This window comes from Meriones unguiculatus (assembly GCF_030254825.1).
Source record: "Meriones unguiculatus strain TT.TT164.6M chromosome 13 unlocalized genomic scaffold, Bangor_MerUng_6.1 Chr13_unordered_Scaffold_96, whole genome shotgun sequence".
Lineage (NCBI taxonomy): Eukaryota > Metazoa > Chordata > Mammalia > Rodentia > Muridae > Meriones > Meriones unguiculatus.
Window position 1 is genome coordinate 44335 of NW_026843697.1, and position 13578 is coordinate 57912.

The 13578-nt window shown below is 36.0% G+C and overlaps 1 long non-coding RNA gene across 1 annotated transcript; it reads right to left on the reverse strand.

Moving 5' to 3' along the window:
- Positions 1-10228: 10228 nt before the first annotated feature.
- Positions 10229-12385, reverse strand: LOC132651423 (uncharacterized). The gene is made up of 3 exons (XR_009589094.1): positions 12281-12385; positions 12008-12068; positions 10229-10333 (listed from the first exon to the last, which is right to left on the reverse strand). It is a non-coding gene; the product is annotated as an uncharacterized LOC132651423 (long non-coding RNA).
- Positions 12386-13578: the final 1193 nt, after the last annotated feature.

Genomic DNA, 13578 nt, shown 5'->3' on the forward strand with positions numbered 1-13578 from the left:
AAGGCTATTGTAACATGCAGCTCAGCTGTGCTGGATCTTTGTCAAATAGCTGTGCTGACTTCAAGACTTTAACTGTATATAAACTTTGGTGCGGTTTTAATCCATTTGGAGGTGACTTTTGAGTGAAAATAAGCATCTATTTTCATGTTTCTATATATAGGCATCTAGTTTGGTCAGCATCATTGGTAAAGATTTTATGTTTTTCCAGTGTGTATTTCTATTTTTGTTATAGTACTAGTGTATTTACATAATCAGATATTACTCAGACATTTAAATAATCAAATCATGAAACCTGAAGGTAAATGCACATTTGCAGGTAACTGAGAGTAAGAGAGCCTAGACCCCAAAAGAGAAATAGGGTATGTATTTGTTTTACATATATATTAGTTGCAAGATATATGATATGCAAGCAACTGAACATAATACTGCAGGGGATACATACAGATTAAGAACTGGAGGTTAGGGAAGCCTGAGATTTCTCCATAGGAATGAGAAATAAAATACTTGGTACAAATGGAAGGTGGGCTAAAAAGATAGAATTGAAGGGGATTGAGAAAGGCAGAGGGCAATGAAAAGTTAACATGAAAAAAGACGGGTAAAATTAAGGGTCATTTATTTGGTACAGTGGAAACCTAATGCAATAGAAACTTTGAAGCCAATATAAATGAAATCACCACACAAGGAGAAAGTCCCAACTGGATATCTCTTGGCACTAAATTAAGCATCCAGTACTGGTAATAGTTTATATTTAACTGAGGTATTGGCCAAAGTAGTGTGATTGTAATGCCAAAACAATACAGGCTTTTGCCAAGACTATAGGCTGCTCTCCATAAATTGACTGAAATGCAGTATTGCTGGAGACAACACTTACACCTACATGGAACATAGATAGAGCTTGTGCCTACATAGAACCTTCACACTTACATTCTAGCAACTTTGATATGGGAAGTACTCTGCAACTACAAGAGGAGAAATATAAACACTAACCCAGCTACCAAACTTTTGAACTTTAACAATGTTCTACCTGTAAGACATATTAGTGTGAGTTGTAGGAGTAAATACCAATCTATAGTTTGACTTAAGGCCCACTTCATATAATGCAATCCACACCTGACACCGGATTATTGATCAAGAAAAATAAATTACATACCCCAAGGTTCTAGGAAAAAAGCAAATACTACATTCTACTAAAAGTAATAAAATGACCATTGACACCATTCTGCTATACTCATAGACCAGTATCTTGTTCAGCCATCAAAAAATGTCATCCTGCATCTGATGGAGACAAATTCAGAGACCCATAGAGAAAATAGACAGTCAGTGAGAGGCCTCAGAATATGTCCTCCAGGCTCGTCAGTAATTCAGCCAGAAGAGTGTAAGAGCCAGAAAGGAAAGAGGATATCGAAGAACAAAGCACTATAAATTAAGAGGACTATAGAATAGATAAACTGTGAGAGACTGAGGCAGCATGCACTAGGCCTTTAGTGTTCTGTCCCTAGCCCTATCTCTAATTGATAAGTGCTTGCAAATGAAAATGTAGTTTTCTCCAAGGGACACTCATTTTATCCAAGGGGCTACTCTTAATTGTATTTTTAAGAGTACATTCCAATAGGTAGATGGCTAAAAATTTCCCTCACTGGCAAGTTTGGATTATCATGTCCTAGAATTATGGCATGCATTTAAAAAAAATTTTTATCATAGTTCTCATTTTAATTTGCTGAAGATTTTTTTTTCTGTTTTTAAAGCTACATGTCCTCTGTGTGTATTCAAGTCTTGTGTGGTGATTTCATTTATATTGGCTTCTTATATATATATTTTAGAAAGTTTCTATTGCATTAGGTTTCCACTATACCAAACAAATGACCCTTAATTTTACCTGTCTTTCCTCATGTTACCTTTTCATTGCCCTCTTCCTTTCTTTCCCAATCCCCTTCAATTCTATCTTTTTAGCCCACCTTCTATTGTTTCAAGTTTAATATTTTATGAGATGCCTGCATATATGAACAAGTCTGCATCATTTCCCAACTTGGGCTCTTTTTCTTTTTTTTTTTCCTACTCAGATGTGTTGGCTTTTGTTTTTTTGCTATTTTATTTTCTTATTATACCTTATACCCCTCCTTTTTTAATATGAGGGTGAATTTAGACAGGATAGAATAGGAGATGGGAAAGAGTTGTCAAGATTAGAGGAAGGGAAAACTTTAATCCGGATGAATATATGAGTAAAGTGACTATTTTTTTAAAAAAAAAAAAAGGAGAAAGGGAGGATGAAAAGAAAGAAAAAGAAGGAGGAGTTAGAGAAAGAAGAGAAGCAGGAGGAGTAGAAGGATGAGAAGATGAAGAAGAAGAAGAACAACAACAACAATTGTGTCCAAAGAAATGTTAAATAGCCATGCACAAAAGATCCAGAAAATTTAAAAAGTGCAAAAAAGTAATTTATGAATAATAGAAATAGAAAAAGAAGAAAAAACTCACATCAAAATCCTAGAAAATATTTTCAGCAAAATAATAGAAGGATGTATCCTTAACCTGATGAAGAAGGGGTAGCCTATGAAAGTACAAAACGTATATAGAACAACAATTAAAGTGTACTGAAAAGAAATTGTGCTCAGCACATAAAATCAAAACATTAAATGTAAAGAAAAGTATATTAAACAAAGAAGGGAGAGTAAAAGTTGAAAATAGTAAATTGCATTTAAGTCAGGCTCTTTAGAATAACTCCTGATCTCTCAAGAGAGATTCTAAACCTAGAATGGCTGAGTCAGATTATATATAATCTTTGAGGGACCCTTATTCCTATATCCAGTAAACTTTCAATAATAAATGAGGAATAAAGACATACTGCATAATAAAACCAAATATGAGCAGTATCTCTGTAAAACTTCACTACAGAAGCCAATCAATGAAATACTCCAATCTAAAGTGTTAACCACACCCAAGACAACACAAATAATGAATAATCCCAAGCATCAAAGCAGAAGGCAAAAACCCCACACTATAACTACAAAATAAAAGGAAATAATAAACATTGCTCATTGAAATCTCTCAACTTGGATGTTCACTTCTCCAATAGAAAGACAGGAACTAACAGAATGGACTAGACAACAATGTCCATTCTTCTGCTGCATTTACTGAACACTCTTTATCATCCAGGTTGGACAGCATCTCTGTGTAAAAGGATGGAAGGAGACAGTAGAAGAAAGTGGGCCAAAAAAGAAGTTTAGTGGAACTTTATTTTATAATGTTCACACAAACAAATACTAAAATTCTTGAGTCAATTTAAAAGAGAGTATGTACTGTACGCACTGAATGAGGAGTTCCACCATTATCCATATGAAAACAACAGATGACTTGGGCAGGTCCAGCACACATCTACACTCATGTTTACTGAAGCAAAGCTTACCATGTGCTAAGATAGAATGGACTTGATTGTCCTGAATCACATGAGTGCAAAATATAATATTATTCAATTTTTTATTCATGGAAAACATGCACATTTGTTTTTTGAGAATTTTTAATATAATCACATTATTTCTCATTTTTTCTGCCCTTCCTACAAAATCTCTCATATATCCCTCTTTTGGCTTTTTCAATTTCAAGTCTTGGGGTGGCAATAACTGCTATTACATGTATCATGCATGTGTGTGCATGTGTGTATGTGTATGTGAGAGAGTGAGAGAGAACATTTAACATTTCAAGAAGGGCAATTATTTTATTTTGAAATTGTGGATTAACTCAAAATGTATCATCAAAAGTTATGACCTGAGCTAGACACAGAAATCAAACATTGTTTGACATCAGTCCTAATTGGGCCAAAAGCAGTCAGTCCTCTGAAATAAGAACTGAATAGTCAGTATTAGAGCCTGATCATCAGGGTGTAGTGGCATGACTTGTCAAAGAACACATTCAGTGACAAGAGGAATAATATAAAGAAATACTTCAGCATGCATGCATAAGAGCTAATAATAGCTTACATTGTTTACTTGAGAAATATTCTGTGTATATTTTTTAAATCTCAATGACCAAATGTTATAATTACTGTGTAAGAGATATTAATCTATTTATATATTATTTATTCTTCCATCAATTTTCCTTCCATTTTCACCCTCCTGAGTTTTGAGTAATCATCCTTTGCTCTTTTGAAAATTCAAGCCACTTTTTCATAAACTATTTTTACAGACTTAAAATATCAAAATTTGATTTTTAAAATATTTTATAATATTATAATACTAGGAATATATAACAAACCACTGAATTTTATCAAGGATATTTATTACATATAGTATTATAGGAAAAAGGAAAATGTGTAGAGATAAAATATAATTCTTTCTAGTTATTTTTAAGAGACAGTTGCCTGAGTCCAGCCATCTCAGGAAAAAAAAATATTTTTTTCTTTTTTAATGATTATTACAATTTACTCTGTTTTCTGGCTGTAAGCCCCTCCCTCATCTTCAACCAGTTACAACCTACCTCCCTCTTCTACACCTATGCCGTCTTTCCTAGTCCACTAATAGGGGAAGTCCTACTTCCCTACTATATTATGCTAGCCTATCTTATCAAGTCTTACAAAGAATGACTGCACCTTCTTCCTCCTTGCAGTCCTGGCAAGGCTGCACCTTCCAGTAGTAGGTGATCAAGGAGCCTTCCACTGAATTCATGTCAGAGACAGCCCCTGTTTCCATTAATAGGAAACTCACATGGAAACTGAGATACTTATGAGCTACATCTGAGCAGGGGTTCTAGGTGTTCTTCATGCATGGTCCTTGGTTGGAACAAGACCCCCTGGGCCCATAATTTTTTGGCTCAATTGGCCTCCTTGTGGAGGACCTCTCCCATCCAGGCCTTTTTAGCTCCTGAATCTTCCATATTAATCCATGCTTTCTGCACAAAATTTGGCTATGAGTCTAACCATCTGCTTCAATACCCTGCTATGTAGATTCTTTCAGAGGCCCTCTGTGTTAGTTTCCTTCCCTGTTCCCTATTTTCCCCCATTACCGATGTCTATCCCATTTGCCCTTCTGAATGAGGATTAAGCATCTTCCTTAGGGTACTTCCTGTTGTTTAGATCCTTTAGGACTATAGATTTTAGTATTTTAATCCTATAGTGTATGACTAATATCCACATATAAGTGAGTATATACCATGAGCATCTTTCTGCTTCTGGATACCTCACTCAGAGTGATCTTTTCTAGTTGCATCCATTTACCTGTTGATTTCCTTGTTTTTAATTGCTGAATAGTATTGCATTGTATAAATGTGCCACTATTTCTGTTTCCATTCCTCGGTTTGGGGGCCTCTAAGTTGTTTCCAGATTCTGGATATTTTCAATAAAGCTGTTATGAGTAGAGTTGAGAAAATGTCCTTGTTGTATGGTTGATAATCTTCTGAATATATGCCCACAGTTGGTATAACTGAATATTCTGTACCACTATTCATAATTTTCTGAGAAAGCACCAGATTGATTTCCAAAGTGGTTGTACAAGTTTATATTCCCACCAGCAATAGAGGAGGGTTCACTTTTCTCCATAGAAGTCCAGCTTGTGTTGCAGATGATGTGATAGTATATATATGAATATCCCTAAAACTTCAAGGGAACTTCTACAGCTGATAAACATCTTCAGCAAAATGGCTTGATACAAAATTAAATTTAAAAAAAAACTGAAGTCCTCCTGTATACAAAAGACAAATGGGCTCAGAAAGAAATTAGGGAAACAAAACCCTTTCACAAAAGCCACAAATAACATAAAGTACCTTGGTGTGACTCTAATCAAGCAAGTGAACAACTTGTATGAAAAAAAAAGAACTTCAAAGAAGATATCAGAAGATTGTCCATACTACAGAATTGGAGGATTAACATAGTAAAAATGGCCACTCTACCAAAAGAAATCTAAAGACTCAATGCAATTCCAATCAAAATACCAGCACAACTCATTACAGACCTTGAAAGAACAATTCTCAATTTCATATAGAAAAACAAAACAAAACAAAACAAAACAAAACAGAATTGATTTTAAAAGAATGCCTGTACAGATGTTCATTTAGGTGTCATCCACCCAAAGAGCATCGGACCCGTCCGATACCTTTTTCTCAGAGGCGGGACCTGGGGCATCAACCCGCATGCAATCAGACATGCTCTTCTCTGGGTCCAAAGCAGCTGACCCTGAGTGCAGTGCTTAGCCTCGCATCCTGAGCGTATCATTTTAGCTTTTTATGGTATCCAACCATGCTTGGGGAGAATGTCTTGCTTCAATGGCTGTAAAGGCCTGAATGATCATGGCTGCATCACACTGTTGTGAGACTCTAATCTTGCATATATACCACAGGCAAACCAAGGAGACCAACACCAGAAGGCCATCTGTACAAAGTCCCAATTTATTTCTAATATCAGAGATCAGACCTCTACTCTTGCCTGATGCGTCTAAAACAAAAAGGGGGAACTGTAGAGAACTGCGGAATGCTATGCCTTAAAGATGGAGCTGGTTTCCGCCTTCCACCTTCCCGATGGTGAGTGCTCTCTGTCACGAACAACTCCACATTTGGCTAAGGCCGAGGATCTGGCTTGCTTCCATGTATGTGGACCTATCTGCATTGCCCACGTGGCATGCTGGGGTTGGCTACCCAGAGGCTATTTAAGCTGTGGGCTGGCTTTCCCCGGGGTCCGAGGATTGTTCAATGTTCCTGAATAAACTGCATTGGAAAAAAAAAAAAAAAAAAAGAATGCCTGTAAAGTAAAAGATTTTCTGGAGGTATCTTCATCCGAGATCTCAAGTAGTACTATAGCGCAACAGTAATAAAAAATGGCATGGTACTGCCATGGCACCTGTACTTTAAATCTTAAAGGGGTGTGCATCTACTCATTAATCATTTTTATTAAATCATATCAAGAAGCTAAGGGGAAAAACAAATATAGGGGAATCAAATGCTGTCTCAGTTTTAGACCCAGTTTGAAGGTCTAATGCTTCCTTGGGCTATTGTTTCAGCTCATCAACCTTAAAACATCCATGGCTTTACTATTAATAGTGTACTTTTCTTAACTTTAAATTGTTCTCTAAGATTTTTTACATCAGAGCCATTAGCAAAAACATCTTCCCTGACCTTGTTAAACAATCTATTTTTCCAAATTCTTTCTAAGTATAATGGTCATTGCTAACAATCTACATCTATGGTTCCTTTCAAGGGCACTGGTTAATTCATTAATATGCTCCAGTAAACATGTGAAAGGAGATCAAGCATTGTTAATTTTAAATGCCAGTGATATTGCCCAGTGATGGGCTAGAAGCTTCCTTAGAGTTTTCATACAACTCATGTTATGAGGTATATGGGCATCATAAGGGCAACAAGCAGAGATATGCTACATGAGAGCACAAAGTCCTCAGGAAAATCAGTTCTTGGAATTATGCTTCTCCAAGACAAACTCATCATGCCTATGCTCACAGGGAGCCACATTCTATGAGTTCTACAGCTGTTTTACTGTTGCTCCTGCATGGCTCTTGACAGGAACAGGTAGCCAAAATAGTTTGCCTATGGATGAGTGAGAGGGGAGTGAGGTTAGCTCAGGCCCTGGGAAGGAGAATTCAGGGTATTTCATGGGCTGTGCTAGCCTGGAGGACCAGATAACATGGATAGACTGAAGGATTGCTGGGAGAAAATGGCAGGTAGTTTTGACTTGAGATGTTAACTATGAAACTCTGGCATTAGTTCCAGGTTCAAATCCTACTTCTATGGTAACATAATCTTCAGAGAGAGAAGCATGTTCTCCATTGGATAATGATTACCAAGTGAGCCCACAGGGAAGAAAGGTGGCAAAGACAAAGATTCTGTTTTTCTTTTCTTTGTATATATCTTCTTTCTTTTCTTTGAAGGAGGGTGGTTACCCAAACTGGACTCAAATTTTTGCTCTTTTGTTTTGTTTTTCTTACTATTTTTTATTTTATTAATTGTTTTTATTTTTCACAATTTATTCATTATATATGCTGATTGAAGGTCACTCTGTCAACTCCTACTTGTCCGACCCTCCCTCCATCTTCCCCCATCCCCTTTCCCTAGTCCACCCAAAAAGGAGTTCCTTTCCTCTGCCATCCAACAATATGTTATCAGAACACTACTAAGCTATTAAAGACAAAGATAAAATTTCTGCACTTATTTATTTTCCATAGGCCACTGTACTCACTTTAGAAGATTTCATACTATGAAGCTTGCCTACAACCTTACAGTGAACTAAACACTAAGTATAACTCATTTTAAAGAGTCCCACTCCAAGACACTGTTTGATTGACCATCTCACATCCAGAAACATGTGAAATTTGAAATGCTATGAAGTCTGAGACATTTTATCACAGGCATTTCAAACAATGTGGTTCTCTTGCTGCCTGTAGGGCTGTTTCCCACCAGCCCAGGAAGGCATGAGGGGAAGAAGATGAGTAGTATAAAGCTTGGAAAGCCCGCAAGCATAACAGTGGTCAGCCACTCTGGGAACCACCTCAGAAAGTAAGTTCAACTTTAATTCCAGAAAACAGATAACAGAGGCTTATATCCCTTGGGGAGTGCCTGGGATGCTCCAAGCATAGGTGTAGATAATTGTTTAACGCTAGGCAATTCAAGGATGCCCAATTTGCATTAAACAGCACATTCCTATTATATGAATAAGAACAAGGACACGGAACCAAATTATCCTATATTTGAAGGGAGGGGAGAGTTATCAGGGATCTGTGTCAAAGGCCATCTATCAAATTTGATTGGTGGTGTCAATGTCTAAATCTAATCCAGAAACAGAGTCATACATGGAAAAGAAAGCCTCCTCCCTCATATCTCAAAATTCAGTGTGGGTTGTGATGTTTTTCAATAGAACCCCTGGAACAATAGTTATGTGTACACAAAGAAACTTCTACAGGCTACCACTGTTGTGATACTCTCAGAGAACTTCCTGGCTGGTGTTAGTTCACCATTCCCTACACATTCATCCACTGGACTAAAAGTTTCTTGTGTAAAGTGAGGCAACTGAAAATAGTAAATATTGAGAATCAGGATTATCAAGAAGTCTTCCGTAAACAACTTATTATATAATACTGTTGCATGTAATTGATATTCATCATTCATTGTATTCTTTTAAAAAATAAGTTTATTTACTTTAAATTCCAACTGTAGTCCCCCTCCCTTCTCTCCCCCCTGTACTACCCTCCATTCCTATTGCCCCTATTCCCTTTCCCCTTCAGAAAAGTGAGGTCATTTCAAATTGAGCTAGTTTTTCAGTTCTGTTGGATCTCAGTGGACCAAAGAACACAAAGACCTTTCCACATTGCTTATACTCACAGAATCCCTCTCCAGTAAGGATACTTTTATGATGACGATGACTCTAGATTTGTGCAAGGCCTCACCATTTTAACACATTCATAAGTTTTCTTGCCAGTATGAATCCTTTCAAGATGATGAAGATTATAATGTGGAATGGTTTCACCATGTTTAAAAGCACTCACAGGCTTTCTATCCATTAGGATTTCTTTCATGAGTGTGAAGATGATTCTGAAGTCCAAAAGTTTTTTTTTTACATTGGTAACAGTCAGACAGCTTCTTTCCAGTATGTGTTCTTTTATGTATTAGGAGATGTTATGTACAAAGGCTTTGCCACATACTTATATTCATATGGTTTCCCTGCAGAATGTGTTGTTGTCTTAGGAGATTACTGTTACATGCAAAGGCTTTATCACACTAATTAACCTCAGAAGGCTTCTCTCCAGTGTGTGTTTTTTTCATGTTTTCAGAGACTACTCTGTTGTGCAAGGGCTTTATCATGTTGAGTATATTTATAAGGTTTCTTTCCAGTATGTGTTCTTTTATGCCGTATGAGATTACTGTTTTGTGCAAAGGCTTTACCACACTGGTTGCATTCATAAGGTTTCTCTCCAGTGTGTGTTCTTTTATGGCTTAAGTACTGTTTTCTGCAAAGGCTTTACCACACTGGTTACATTCAGAAGGTTTCTCTCCAGTGTGTGTTCTTTTATGCCGTATGAGATGACTGTTTTGTGCAAAGGCTTTACCACACTGGTTACATTCATAAGGTTTCTCTCCAGTGTGTGTTCTTTTATGCCTTAGGAGATTATTCTTCTTTGCAAAGGCTTTACCACACTGGTTACATTCATAAGGTTTCTCTCCAGTATGTGTTCTTCTATTGTTTATGAGATGCCTGTTTTTTGCAAAGGCTTTACGACATTGATTACATTTGTAAGGCTTCTCTCCTGTGTGTGTTCTTTTATGCTATATGAGATCAGTGGTATAGGGGAAGGCTTTACCACAGAGAGTGCATTTAGAAGGTTTCTCTCCAATATGACTGCTTTCATGCCTGCAAAGATAATTGGAACATGTGAAAGATTTACCACAGTCATTGCATTACACTAATAAATATATTTATCTATATGAATTTTGTAATTCAGTCTAATGGCAAAGAAGAATAAAATTTTAAAGTTTTATCACTTTATTTACTTTCATGTTTTTTCCCTTCATTATGGGTATTTTTGAAGATCCCTGTGATGGTAAGATCATTTGTTATGTGATTCACTATTATGGCATCATTTTTTTTATAACAGGTTTTCTCATATATATGAAGAGTATTGTAAGAATTCAGAGTTTTACCACAGCAGTCCTTTTCACAAATTTTTGTACTGTATGAATGACACTTCATTTACAAAGTGAGCCAGGACAAGCAGAAGAAGTTCCAAATTCCTAGTATTCATAGGTATTTTCAGCAGTATGACTTTGCTGATGAATTCTCAGTGAAGTTGCAAAACCAATTAACTGTTACCTTTTATCACATTCAGAAAATCTACTCAAAGTGGGGACTCTTACAAAATTAATTATTCTTGGAGAAGCACAGGTACACTGCTTCTTTCAATATTTCTATGCTCATGTGTCTTATAAACATTGTGACATATGATATACCAATTTAAATTACAAGAATAATAAAAGATTCCCACATTGAATTAACACTTTTTTTTTCTGTTGTTGTTCATCATAGACATGTCATATAGGGATTAAGGTTTCTCCACAATTATATTCTTGACTCTCATAAGCTGCTCCTTTCACTAAACTTTACAGTGTTACTACATGCAAAACCAATTAACAGTAACCATTTATCACATTCAGCAAATCTGCTCAAATTGGGGATTTCTACAAAATCAACTGTTCTTGGAGAAAGACAGGTACACTGCTTCTTTCAATATCTCTATACTCATGTGTCTTAGAAACATTGTGACATATGATATACCTATTTAAATTACAAGAATAATAAAAGATTCCCACATTGAATTAACACAGTTTGTTTTTGTTCGTCATAGACATGTCATATATGGATTAAGGTTTCTCCACAACAATATTCTTGACTCTCATAAGCTGCTCCTCTCACTAAACTTTACAATGTTACTGCATGAATATGAGTAACACTAGTTGTACTATGAAATGTTTGCTTACCAGAAGGTTTTGGACACATACTGATCACCTATTCAATGGGTATACCTCTTACAATATCTGACTAGATAGAATGAGACTAAACAGATTGGCAATTCAACTCAGTAGCTGTAATGTCTATATGATGTAAAGGGCATTTTCTGTTACAACATTATATTATTTTCTTCTATCTTAGGGGAGTGCCTTGCAAACACAAATCAGATACCTCACATTGAGGTACATGGAATTGTGAGATTTTAATGAACATCAGTACACTTAGAAGCAGTGCTCTTTTTGCACTGTTGCTTTTCTTTAAAACCTCCAGGACACAGCTATGCTGGTACATTCCTTTAATCCCAGCATTTGTGGAGACAGAAGCAGGCAGATCTGTGTGATTTTGAGAGCACACTGGACTAACAAGCAAGTCTAAGTTAAGCCACAGCTACACAGAAAAAAAAAACTATTTCAAAAACAGAAAATAAAAAGCAGCCAACAAAGAAACAAAAAACAAACTTTCAGGACACATTAAAATTTCTTAAGATTTATATCTGTATGAGTGTGCACATAAAGTTACCTTTTATTACTTGTAGAGCTTTGAAAATGTTCTTCAATGGTATGGTCTTCCCAATTGTAGCCTAAAATAGAGTACAAGAAAATATATATTACTGGAAATATCATGTTATTATTAAAGCAAAACTTAAATCACTATCTTCTATGACCCTTAGAACTATGCCTGACTTATTCACCTCATTCTTCCTCATTCTCAATTGGAATTATAGAAAAGGATCAATAACAAAGTAAGACTTGTCTCCTTATTTTAAAAGTGAAAGAAAATTTGCTGTCTTACCTATAGCAGTGAGGTTTTTACAGGTCTCTAGCATCACATCTTTGTAGAGTTGTTTCTGTGATGGTTCCAGCAAAGCCCACTCTTCTTGGCTGAATTTCACATGCACATCATTGAAGGTCACTGAATTCTAAAATATGTCATGCATTTGTACAACAGAAAGAGTGGCAACAATATAAATTTATACTTCATTGGCAATAGAATCATATAATTCTAGTGCTGCTTCCATTTATTTTCTGACACAGAAGTGCCAGTGTTAGATAGTTGGGTTCTGTGCATCAGGTGAAGGAGGGGAGAAGAAAAAGCCTAAAGGTTAGATCATAAGGAAAACCAAAGGCGTGCTTTGGAAACCTGTGTTAAAGGAGTTTCATTAGTTTGTAAGGCATGAATATGAATTAGACATTAGTTGGGTTCTTGAGTGATCTATGAATCATCTTCAGTTACTTGAGCAAGTAGGTCAGAACCCTGTCATGAGACAGGTGGAAGGAAAAAACACAGTCATCATATTTTATCTAGCAACAAATGAGATGTGGATATCAGGGAACAGTGAAAAGATGGGTGACATCAGTCAAAAGACTACATGGTACTGAATATCATGTTTTCACCAGGGCTTAGAGATGTGGCATATCAGTATATGAAAAGGGGGGCTCATATATTTGTGGAAGGGAAAGTGGACTACAGTGAATAGATGGATAACTATAATGTGAGTGGCAAGCAACAATAATCATAGCTGATAACATCATATTTCTGATTAACCAAACAAAAGAAAAGGCATACAACACACAATTATTCTTTGATCATTGTTTTGTACACTTTCCTTTCTAAATTATGTATAGTCTATAGTTTAAAATAAAGATTAAAACTTTTCTATTAAAAAGTAAGTGTTAATATTATCACTAAGTCACTTTAGAAGAAAACTCAATAATGAGGTTTAACTGTGTCATATCTGAACTTTTTGAATAGGATATAGCTTTGGAGTAGACATGCCAATTAATGTGGACAAAGACAATCAGAGAAGAGAGTGAAATAGAAATAGAGAGACAGAGACATACAGAGAGAAATTAAGAGATGGACAGTACTAAGTACACAGCAGAGAAATTTATGAACAGTTACTAATGACAAAAAATGATGGACAAGCTGGCTGTATTCTGTCATGCCTTAAATTCCATCACTCAGGAGGTAGAGGCAGGTGTATCTTATTGAATTAGATGCCAGCATGATCTATGCAAAGAGTTCCAGGACAGCCAGACCTATATAGTAAGACAGAGCTTCCCCTAAAAGTCAATCAAACGAACACAAAA